General features: G+C 37.6%; 1 protein-coding gene across 1 annotated transcript in view; it reads right to left on the bottom strand.

Annotated features, from left to right (window-relative positions):
- LOC140244304 (rho guanine nucleotide exchange factor 7-like) overlaps positions 1–13,383 on the bottom strand; it is an 89,630-nt gene extending 76,247 nt beyond the window's left edge. Inside the window, exon 1 of the mRNA XM_072323947.1 lies at positions 13,053–13,383. The gene's annotated coding sequence lies outside the window, so the exon portion shown is untranslated. The remainder of the gene's footprint in view (positions 1–13,052) is intronic.

Genomic DNA, 13,383 nt, shown 5'->3' on the forward strand with positions numbered 1-13,383 from the left:
ACATCGAAAACAAAGAATGAATTTTTCTCTATCACCTCACACTTCGTTACGTACAGTGGTAACTCCACTTAACTGATGTTCAAAGTCCTTTGTATGAAGGAATTTGCTTCATAGAGCTATGCAGAACTGTGCTTAAAACATTTGCCACTTTAAAGGCATAATTTACCATTTGCAGATGAAACAAAGACCCAGCATTAGTGCTTTAAAATAGTTCTCAAATGTGAGTTAGGGATGAAACAACCACTGTAAAAATTTGAATATGTAAAATCAATACACAAAATGTGAACAATAATTAAAAAAAAAAATGTTTCCAGACTAACTAAAGCCGTCTACAGTTACAGTTCATTGAGAAAAATACAGATATCTCCTTATATTTTAGGCTTTATCGCGAACATTTTATATGAAAAGATGTTTTGTGGTACAACAGACTTACATATATGCATTAAATGTTGTATCTTGAAATTTTTTCAAATCACTGTTCCCAAAGGTAAACAGGACCTTTAACCTTGAATTACATTTGCTGATCAAGCCTAAGAAATAAAATTATTTACAAATACCATCAGGACACACTGATTTCTGATATATGAAAAGCACATTGACAACTGTGATTCCAACACATCTGCAATTTTGACCAAGCCTGGTGTTCTAGGCCCTGTAAAGGCATAATTTACCATTTGCAGATGACACAAAAACCCATCATCAGTGCAATAGTTCTTAAATGTGAGTTAGGGATAGAAACAACCCCTGTAAAAATTTGAATTCATAAAATTGATGATTAGTATTGTTAAATATACAAAACGTGGACAACAGTTAGAATAAAAATGTTTCCAAACTAAACCATCTACAATTATGCTTTATTGAGAAAAATACTGATATCTCCTTATCTTTTAGGCTTTATTGTGAAAATTGTATATGGTTGGATGTTTTGTGAGACTACAGGCCTACACATATATGCATCAAATGTGATATCTTGAACAGTTTTTTTTTTTTTTTTAAATCACTGCTAGCAAAGGTAAATACATTGTAGGACCTTTAATATTTGATCAACAATTATTCTTCAAAACGTCAATGAGTGATGAGAAAGGGAAACCAGGATCTGTCAACCGATATAAGTTGCAGCATCAGGAACTCACTCACTAGGTATGAAGTGGTCACTTGAGCACAGGAAATTTTTGAAAGTCTCAAAAGTTTTACAGCGAATCTACGGTGGTTAAAAAAAAAAAAAAATCAAGTTACAAATACTTTCTGACTTACATAGTGTGTATGTACACTACAGCTACATGTATTTTAATAAGCCTTTGCTGATGGGAACCACCCGAGCCATACATGAAGTCCATGGGAATGTGAAATCTATGAGGCAGGAGGTTAATGGCACACACTTCAGGGATATCAAGACTTGCTGTTTCAAGGTTAGGGTAGGAGACAAGATACCATTGTCATGACCCATCACTTAATAATTTAATCGATGGGTTTTCCTTTTTTAGTTTTGTGGAGGGGTTTGGGGGTTTTGGTTTTTATTCATTCTTTTTTTTTTTTTTTTTTTTTGTCTGTTTCTTTTCTGGTCCTCCTGACAAACCAAATTAGAGTTGCTTACTCTGGGCAAACCTGTGACATCAGGATGACACAGAACAGAAAAAAAAAAAAAGATAAGAGAGAGAAAAAAATACATCTTCTCTTCCATGCACCCCTCAACCTGTGCGACGAGAAATTCACTGGGGGCTTCGACCAAACGGATCTTAATTTTCACCCCCCTCCACACCCGGCAGGTGATGCGTCGTGCCCTCGATCATGGGACGGATTGGTTTATTTTCGGATGAACCTCAAGGCCAATGCTGATGCCATTCCCACCGTACGTTTGCACCTCCAAACCTCATACACACACAGGGTACCACATGAGTCTATGATACCCTTTAGCTGTACTGAGGGTCTTTACTCTGACAAACACACTCTCACAAAGTTATTTCAGATTTCTAAAAAAAAAAAAAAAAGTTCCTAGTAAAGAATCAGTACATATATTTTCATGTCATGAGTGAAAAATCTTACGATATGATTCAACCATTTCTCAATCTTAGAGCTGCTTCATAGGAAAACTCACCATTACAACAACAAAATGAAAACTGACTTTCTCTAACTTAGAACTGATATAATTACCACTGCTGCTATTATCAATGTCACCGTTATTACTATTATAAGCATTATTAACAGTATTATTGTCGTTATTTCTAGGAGTGGTTATAATGGACTACCTCTTTGGATATTACATTGCTGTACAGGGTTGATATGATTTTGATGCATATGAAGCAGAAAACAGAATGAGACTCAGAAATAGTAAAAGAAATGTCCTTTCAAAGCAGAAAAATCAGCTTCTAGGAAGATGGATCCAATCTGATGGATGGTATCGACTTTTTAAATTCTCTAAGTTTTCCCAGTTACCACGATAATAAGACTCTACAAACTACAAAAACCAAAATCATCTGTTTGGATCGAGCACTCTGAAAGTTCTCAGCAGAAGAGCATCACATACATACATGTGTGTACATTTGTACATATCACACACAACACAGTTTACAGGTGTACATCATATCTAAAGACATGGACTGTGATTTCATTTTGACAGCTTTGAGGTACAGTAGTAGTCCATTATGCTGGTGTATCAACCAAATTACTTAGATAATCCAAATTCATCCTTTTATATTTTCCCAATGCTTCAAATTCCTCTTCCCTGATGATAAAATGCACGCACAGATATGCACAGGTGGGACTACATCCCTTGTGAGCATGTGTCCCAGTCACATCCTATTGGAATGTCCCATTGTAAACTAATGACATGATAATTTCTCTACCCACAGCGCTGCATATCACACCGACGACTGACAGAAATTAGTTCAATCTAAAAAGCCTAATTTCAAGAAGCATAAAATTAAGAAACAGAGAAACATGATGAAAACTTATCGTAACATACAATCTTCAATAAAACAATCTTGCAATTCTATCAATGCAAAGCATGGAAAACTAACATTTCAAAGAGTGTTGCATGTGATCAGGCCTAAAATTGTACATATGCTGGATCTTCACCACTAAAGGGCTTTTTACACTTGCAAATTTTTGCTTAGTCCCGTACCAACGGTGGGGCTAAGGGGGGCCTTAGCCCCACCGTTGGTACCGGACTTTCCTTGTTATAGCCCACTTTCTGTTTACACTCGTTTTTGCCAAAGTGGGCTAGCCCCACCGATAGTCCCGTACTATCTGGCCCTGTAAAATAGCAGGGTTAGCACCGCAATTGCGGTGCTAACCCTGCAATTGCGGTGCCAAGCAAACAAGTGTAAACAGAACGAAAAAATAATACGGGGCTAAGCGACGGAAACGAAGTCCGACCCCCACTGACCAATCAGAAACGAGATAATCAAGTGCTGCCGGTGCGTGTGTGTACGTGTACAGTGCACAGCGTAATCATGAATATGCATGTGGTTTGGAAAGTACCGGACTAAGAAATACGAGTATAAAAAGGTCAATTTTCTCCTTAGCCCCGGACAAGAGCTTAGCACAGGACTTATTGGCGAGTGTAAAAAGCTGAAAAAATTGGTACGGGACTAACGATAGTCCTGGGTCAGAGAAAGTACGGGGTTAAGAAACATAAGTGTAAAAAGGGCTTTAGAAGCACAGGTTTAAAGCACAACAAATCTCAAAGAGAAAGCTGTCTAAATAGAATTTGATGAGGTGTACCATACTGATAAAGTGCAATGAACAAATTTGCAGAAGGTTTGCATAAAACGATATATTTTGTTACAGCGCCACTTGTAACAACAGTATCAAAGGAATTCAACTGGCTACTACTAAAACACTGATCAATTCACTACTTGTATTTACATCCATGTAGGGCAATCTCTTAATCAGTTGCAATAGTATCAAAGGAAGTTGTACTTACACTTCGCGGAGCTTACCACTTATCTGAGTTTTTCAGTTAGCAATTGTATAATGTAGAATGTATACTGGTTATATTTGACATCCTCGCAGAAATATTCAAGGTTGGGACTGCATCATTATGCTATTTGCTGCTGCCCTATTGGTTTAAAATTTCCTTCAGCAATGCAAACATCTACATATTTACAATGATACAACATCTGTGACTCCATCATATCATTTCAAATTTCTTTTACCACAGTAAACAAGAGAGAACACAATCGCATAATTTTCCTTTTCCCTGACAACCCACTTGTGTTTAAACAGCCTTAGTCATTTGTTTCCTGCAAGCAGCAAACATTGAAATGACTGAATATATTTCTTCATGACGCAAATATTCACAACTAGTCCAATTTTGACCAAAAGCTGACCACATAGGTTTGGCATAGGTTACCACCCGGGGGAGTTTGTTGGAGGTGTGGTATTTTGTCATAATACAATTGGGCAAACTAGAAATAATTGTGGAATTTACAGAAAGAATATCTATCGTCATATGATCAACACCAGAATCTAACAAATCAAACAATATAAGAATTGCAAATGTGTGCACACAATGTGTGCCTGTATCCACATTTCTTTTTTTTTTCTTTTTTTTTTTGCTAGAGTTAGAAAATTCTTTGAAACAGGATATATAGCATGACCTTGGAAAAGTTAAAAACAAACCCAGGTTGGCCCCGTCGACCTTATACCATTAAAGGCAAAAAGTAGTTCTCAGAAAGGCTCAAAATTCATCTTTCATCATTTTCCAATCAATTTCATCAATTTCCCAGGATATTGCATTGAAGGATTTTTTAGATTTAAAGGTGTAAAACGATTTTAATCATAGTATACAATTTGTTATTCCTACAAAATTGCCCTTCCCATTCAGTATGTAGTAGGTATAGCTGTAGTAGGTAAAATGCTTTGTGAAACCAATCGTGCCCTAGCCATCACACTTTCCAACAACTTGCATACAATTCACTCTAGCACTGAATGTTGTTGGATACTACTGTGGTCCAATTTGTTGATTGTCGATTTAAAACCAATTATATAAAAAAAAAAAAAAATTACATAGCAACCACGACAAGTATGCTATGAGGTTGTAGTACTTCCAGAAAATCTCTTTTGGGTAATATTTAGCACTTATCGTTGTTACCCAATTTAAATTGTATTAAGTTACGGCATTATTTTACATATTTCTCAAGCATGTGAACATTTTAGAGCAAAAATTAATTTTTCGTCAGGCATTTGAGAACTGGTATATTTCCACTGCAAGTTTCTCTACAATGATGATCTGCACCAACCTCTGCTCTCGATGGCAAGCATTATTCGAACTCTCAGGGTGCTGCATTAGCACTTGCCTGATTGCCCAGGGCAAGTGAAAAATCAAATTCGGGCAAGTGTTTTTGAACAACGATAACAAATGCTTGCCCGAATGGAGCAAGCAAAAGTTTTGAAGCCACTTTTCCACTTACCAATAGACCCACAAAGTCAACCATACAGAAGTCCAAAGACAATGGCTGTTTAGTGATACAACACATTTAATACTTCATTTCAGCAACTTTCCAACATTAACGTGAAGAAGCCCCAATGCCATGCAATGACAACATTTGAGTGGACTGAGTTTGTCACTCCATTGTGTTGAAGCATGCCAATCAACGTGAGCTGTTTATTCAAAAGATTGTGTTTTATTAAGCCCTTGACTAACACATGATTTTCTGTTTTAATTTCCTGGGCTTTTTGGGCAAGTAAAATTAATGTTTCGGCAAGTGTTTTGCAGCAAATTTGAAAATCTGCTTGCCCAACCAGGCAAGTGGTAAAAAAAAAGTTTAATTTGTAGCACCCTGACTCTATGGAATATTACAACAAAATCCAGTACAGAGGGAAATATTTCGAGTCCCTCTGACACAGTAAATAACCATCTTTTTTTTCTTGCGCTAGCTTAGAGTACTGTACATACCTCGGATCTCTGAGAAATCACAAAATCTGTGCAGTCTATATTTAGAATGGGGAAGTTATTTATAAATATCCCAAGTATAAATCCAAACCCACAGTCATTCGTAAAAGTGAATCATTCACAAGGGACTTATAGGGGAGAGACTGTATGAATCACTGGGGGAGAGAACTATCAAATGACTTTGGGCACGCCAAGACGAGAAATGAAAAGGGGGGAATTTCTCAATGTTTTCATCTACAGTAAATACTTGCATGTCTTTGTGGAAGAATGCACACACTACAACTGTACATTACCTTGGCACATGTGCCATGGGCTATGTTCCAAATACACACACACAATACCTTTTCTTTTTATTTTTTCCTCTCCTCTCCTCCCCACCCTCCCCCCCCCCCCCCCACACACACAGATGGCCACCAAAGTTACAACTCCACTTCCTCGTTATCAAACTGTACAACCTATAGAGCTGAAAACAAGCCTTGCCATACTGTTTAACGGACAGTAGATTGTACATATTTCATGGTTCACCTGTGTTAAATACATGAAGTATGTTCATGTGTGTGTGTGTGTGTGTCAAATACGCTGCTGCTAGCCCTTTCCTATCAAAGTTTCGTGTTCCTCTTCAACAGTGTACCATGTACCATGAGGGCCAAGAAAACTGGTAGGCCTACAGCTGTACATGTATATTACCATGAACAATACATGTATAACAGAGATTGTCCACATAAACAATACTTTAAATGGTTAAAAGCATATGATTATTATTTTGTGTCATCAACTTCCTCTTGCATTAAATAAAGATAACATGAATGCATTCACATGTCAACTACACATGGCTACTTTTGTATGTCACTCTTCTTGCTCATTATAACTCATTAGAGCCATAGAATGTGACATTCTGAGTATCTGATACAGTTCGTACAGTAAGAGCCGGGGTATAATACACATCATACCCTGAACAACGTGGAAGCAAAAAGTTACATGAGCAATATTGTACCTTGCTCTTTTGTCAGATAATCTACAACACATACAAAGTGTAATTGTAATACCACAAGGGATATCCTTCATTCATCTTCATCTTCTACACATTTTAAGTCAATCTCAAACAAGTAAAAAAAACAAAACAAAACTGGCTATTAAAGTCAAATAAATCTATACCCCAGATAGATGTAGACACATTGTAATTTTACTATCTAAGTCAGAATTCACATTTGCAACTCCAAAGAGTTTCTCTGGTCTCTTTGGATTCCGACCTACACGAGATTGACTGCACATGTTAGAAAACAAGACAACCTTTTGTCAGTTGTAGAGGAGAAGGGACTTAAAGGACAAGTTCACCTTCATAGATATGTGGGTTTAGTGAATGCAGCAATATTAGTAAAACACATCAATGAGAGTTTGAGGAAAATCGGACAATCCGTTCAAAAATTATGAATTTTTGAAGCTTCTGCTCGGTCACAACTGGATGAGAAGACTATTTTGGCTTGTGATGTCACACGAGTACAACAATATAAAGAAAGTATAAAGAAAATTCAACATATTTCCATTTTCCTCGCATAACGAAAGAACACTCAACTTCTCTCTTTCAGAAGGCAGGGGGAATAATATTACCCTTAATATACGTCAGTAACAAGTCGAAGAAATGTGCACTTTATTCAAAAAGTAAAGTTTTGTGAACCTCTCTTTTTACTTTCCTTATATCGTTGTACGCATGTGACATCATACACTGTAGTAGTCTTCTCATCCAGCAGTGACTGCGCAAATACTTCAAAAATTCATAACTTTTGAACAGATGATTTTCCTCTAACTTTCACTGATGTGTTCTACTAATATTGCTGCATTCTCTCAATCCTTATGTATATGAAGGTGGACTTGTCCTTTAAAACATGCTGATCTGAATAAGCTGCTCCAAATTTGATGAATCAATGAGCCAAAAACGCCAAGTCACTGGCAAGAACAAATGTGCCACTCTCTATGGCAAATGAGGACAAGTGTGGTACCTTCACAGTGATATTCTTATCTCAAAATAGCCACAACATGCACAGTAAAACATCTACAGCAGGCAGGAATGATATACAGTACCAATATCTCTATCTTACTTCCTTGTACTCAAGGACATACAGTGTATATATACTCACTTTGGGTAGGTATGATACAAACACTTTACCTCAGTAGGTATTGGCATATTATAGAGCCTCTGCCTTTATTCTGTATGAATAGCAATTAGTCTTATTGTAACAAACTGGTGTATTAATCATCATAATCACGCACTAGCCAATCTTTGTTTACAAGTATGATTTCATAACCTCAGTTAGTTTACCTTTTCAGACTATATTTTTTCCCCCCAAGAATTTCTAAGACCACTATATACTACGAATTCTGCTTCACAATTAATCATAACCACAAGAAAGCCTTTCACGCTCCAATTGAAATGTAAACTCTGTAAACAACCAAACAACATCATATTTGGATTTCAAGAATACCATTGTTTGAGATGTAACACAATCTCTCCTACATTGTACATAAACATGGTGCATTAGCCTTTCAGAAGGGGAAGCTGACTGGTGGTAACAGTCACAAACAAAACAAATGATTAACATTATGCTAGGAAAAATTGAAATCACGTTGTTAGAGCCAGCTTTTTTCGAGATACCCACATACAGCATGACCATGTTAGTTTACTTCTACTCACATTCAAATGGTCATACTGTTCATTTAATCCACCAGACTTTGCCCATACAATGTATGTTTTTATTTCATTACATCCATTCCAAAATATAGAGATTCCATGAAATAAGTGTATTAATATGTTGGAAAAAAAAAAAACCCATTGTGAAATGGTAGAGCATTGTGCTAATAATATTTCCCCCCCCCCCCAAAAAAAAAAAAAAATAAATAAAATAAGGATATGAAGCTCTATTTAACAATTGTAAAAGCAATGATAAAAATATCCCAAACTGCACTAAAAAAAAAAAAAAGAAGAAAAAAAAGGTACAATAGTGTATGCATCTTGAATTTTGACAAGTTCACAGGCACTATCTAAACGCATTGATTGCAGAGATCGGATATTTTTCATGGATCATTCTTCCTCTGGCCACTCAAGCTCTTTACACAATCCATCATATATGCATGCATGTTTATGTACAGTGTATGTACGTGTACAGTAGTATCATGGAGCTGCCATAGCTTCATGGTAGTACATTGTATGTATACTGTATACGCTGTTATTTTCGCATACAGATATTTCCGCGAATGAGGAGGTCACGGACATTTTCGCGAGATGTTATTTTCACGAATTTACACCGAGGCCTACATAAGCGCCTTACTACCTTAACATATGGTGACATATTTGTGTGTTATTAAATTCGCGGTCCAACTGTGACTCGCGAAATTCGTGAAAATTAAACCCTTGCGAAAATAACAGCTTATACAGTGTACAGTAATTTGTAGCTGTATATGTATGTGTGCAATGGCTTGACCAGCTGTAGCAAAATATACATTGTAGCTGTAACATACCCTTGCCCAGTTGTTGGAGCACAGATTCAGCTCACAATGCATTCCTTGGTATTGTGACAAGATGCAATGAACACAGGCATGGATGCATTTTGGTAAATTATGGAAGAAACTGACAAACAATGAGGAAATCATTGGGTTACCTTCTAGGTGCATTTCCATGTCACAAAGTTAATTTTCAGGGTATTGATACACACAAACCACATTTAAAGCATTCACAGAACTAGGACTACACCGTACAGTTCGTTTGTTTGTTTGTTTGTTTGTTGTCTTTTGCATGGCCAGTAAGGAAGCCCTTTAAAACATTAATATTCAAATATAAATGAAAAATATAATAATTACATACTGTACATGTGTAGTATATTTCCAATCAGTATCATAAACTGAACCAAATCAGTTATCACAAAGCATTGATTTCGATGCCGACTTTCATGTCGTCACTCAAAACAACTCACACTTTGCAAGCTTTGGGGTGTATGCTGCCTACACAATCTGTGCAGTCATCTAATCTTACTTGAATTATGAGGGTATGGTATCTTTCAAGTACCGGTAACCAGGAGCTAAAAATCAATGTACTATGATTTTGGCAAATTGAATGCAGTCAGTACAGAAATGCATTTCCTGGAGCTCACTTACTGTATACACACGTACAAACACACACAAGTCCGTACAGTACATCTGCAGAATACACTAGTGTCAGAGATTACAAAAATAGCTATGATCTGTATCACTTACATGAATGTGACTTTCAGAGTTAGAGCACAACATAATGCAGGTGTTAGGGAGATTCGCATTGCTTAAAGGAAACCAAAATCCAAAGAGAAATGTGGACTGAGTGAAAGCAGGCAACATTACTACAACACATCAGTGAAAGTTCGAGGAAAATCAGACAATCGATGCAAAAGTTATGAATTTTTTAAAGTTTTGGTGTTGGAACTGCTGGATGAGGAGATTACTAGAGATTTACATGTATGTGTGGGCAACAATATAAAGAAGATATTAAGGGAATTCCAAAAAAATTCATTTTTCATGAAAATTACACATTCCATCAATTGATACTGACATATGATAAGGGTAGCAATTATTCCCCCTGCTTTCTGAAAGCGGTTGGTCAAGTGCTCTTTCATTATGCTAGAAAAGTGAAAACTGTGTAGATCTAAAGAGATGCATACAGGAGTATTAGGAAAAGTGTCTGGACTTTCTGAAAACACTGTCCAATTTTGGTAATCACATACTTTAGGGATGACCTACACTTTTGTACATTATCGGTACCTCAATCCGCATATCATGCCAAACTGGTATCCCACGAACCAGTACGCCACAGGGCAGCTGGCGAGCTTCCGCTGCTGTTGTAGTATGGAATGCCGTCTGACAAGTCGCTAAAGTTTTTACGAAGGTGCAAATTATGCATGTGAAGCTACTAGCCACCACAACAGAGTGATGAATGAGGAAGCTGCAATGGTACATGTATCTTATACAGTATTTGTATGCCTCCATTCAACCGCTGTCGCCTTGCCGCAAACCGAGGAGGCTAGGCATATGTGTGTGGGTACGGACAATTCTGTGTATGTGTGGCTCCCTGTAGATAACACAACAGGTCAGGATAAGAGTTGTGTGTTTTTTTGAATGTGTGTCTTTTTTTAATCTTTTTTTTTAAAATCTTTCCGAAGGAGTCTTCTATCATTTTATTACTTTATTGGCTCTCTCCATAGGACAATTAGGAGGGGATCCGTGAAGCCAGATGCAGTCTCTGCAGAACATGTCCCCAACGACCAGATACAGACCGATCTTTCAGTCAAGTGTAACGTCAATTACTGCTTAGTCGCCACTTTTGTGTATTTCCTATGCACTCCCGGGTTGGCAAACTAACGATAGGCACTGTATTTAAGTTCCCCGCCCATAGCGTACCACGTATTAATTAGCGCATGTATTATACACACACTTCAATGTATAGTAAGGGTACTAGGTCTCGCGCAGGGACTTAATGATTGCGCATAGCGTAACTGCGTATAGCAAGCAATATTACGCGTGGGACTAAGCGCAAAATTTGCCGATACGCCCATGGAATAAAAATACCTGGCAACCGCTAAACATGAGAAGAAAGCAGGTAAGAAATTTTGATTTCAAACAAATTTTTCACTAAATTTCCAATTTCTTGGAACAAATTTTTCACTAAATTTCCAATTTTTATACCTAATAATTTACCCCAGTATAGCTTCATGTACAAGCTGCTTCAAGGGATTACTACATCAAGGTATCAAGGTACCTACCTTAGCTTAAAATCTTTTTTTTAAGGATGTTGTAGCCTAGACGTGTCGTCTCGCTTGTCTCGTTCGTATGATCGTAGCCGATAGAATTCGTAATTTGTTCGATCGATCGTTGAGAATATTCTACGAAAGCCGAAGCACGCTACAGCCGCAGAGAGGGGCAGACACTTTCACGCATGAAACTACATAGGGCAGCTGCGCGATCTTTACATACCCCGAGAAGGTGAACACATAAAAAAAAGTCCGACATACAAACAGCGACAGCGCACTACTCCGTCATCGTATCATCAGGAGATTCTGGGAGGTGATTTTTCTGCATTTTCGTGATATTCATTGAGAAATTCAGGTACGATTATGGAATAACTTCTATTATAAGAGCATTTCAAATTTTCGTGCGCGATATCTAGACCCCTCAACCATACAACATGTAGGATGCATTGTGCATCATCGCGTTTGAAAAACTTTGTTAATCTGCCACCTGAAATCCATTCAAAATCAAAAACATTCTCGCATTAAAAATGATTTTGTCACCTGTTACAATATATGGTAAAATACATTTGGATTACAATTATGTGTGTTTTTATGAAAGAAAAAGGTGAATTAGACACGGGAGTGTCTTTTGAGAGCGATGAAATCCGTCGCCCCAGCTGATCTCCGATCGTGGCGCGCGCTACATATGCGATGCGAATGTCTGGCGACTTCAGGTACCTAGTGGGGACTTAATGGTAATCGACGTTTAAGACCCTGAAGCCTGATCTTAATGTCATTTTGATTAGGATAATAAACGGTAAATTACTATTATGAGAAGTGGGACAGGCAAGGAATATGGCATAGTTATAGAGTCTAATTTACACATAGATATTGTCTAGAGTCTTTGGGTGTTTACATTCCCCCAGCCCAGGCCCAAGACAGTTTTCACCCAGTAACACTCACAGCTTGCAGTTGCAGACTAACGTTAGAATCTTGTTAGTCCTCGACATCATCACTCAACATCAGGCCATGTCCACATCTGCATGATCTGGTCCAGGATAGACTTGGCTAGATCAAGATCATGTAGGTACCAATAATTGTAGATTTACCAGTAGATCTACCCAAGACTAAAGACAAAGTTAGACCTCGGCCCTAGTCTAGACTAATGTAGAGTCTAGCTATTTGAAGCCGAAGTCTAAAGAGTGAGAGAGCATGAAATCAAGGGGTTAGTCCCGTACGAAGGCAGGGCTAGGCCGTATCCCGACTCCTCTTCACTTCAGTCTTCATTCAGCTCAGGAAAAGGCCATACGATACGTCGATAGTCATGCTACAACTGTACATTACAATGCAATGCCATGGATCAAATGGTTTTTAAGTCATACAGAAGCACCAAATAGGAAGATATGTACCTGTTATTATTCGATGAAATTACAATGGAGCCCAAGAGAAGACTTAACAATCTTCGACATTGTCCCAATAACTTATCAATCAGTTCTATCTTCTTCCGGAAGTAAAACATACAATAATTCCCATTTCAAAATGGCCGCATATAGACTCCGTATTATTCGCCGGTTTCGGATGAGGTTTTTTCACGACATCCCACGTATTTCACCACGTTGCTCACAAAATCCAGATGATGATGAATCCACAGAAGGCATAAATCAGTTTCTTGGGTGCTGAAAGTTTACAGTGAGCTCAGTTCCTGCAGCAAACTGATCACTTTCTGTCCTGTACAGAGTT

The sequence above is a fragment of the Diadema setosum genome, chromosome 21 (genome assembly GCF_964275005.1).
Source record: "Diadema setosum chromosome 21, eeDiaSeto1, whole genome shotgun sequence".
Classification (NCBI taxonomy): domain Eukaryota; kingdom Metazoa; phylum Echinodermata; class Echinoidea; order Diadematoida; family Diadematidae; genus Diadema; species Diadema setosum.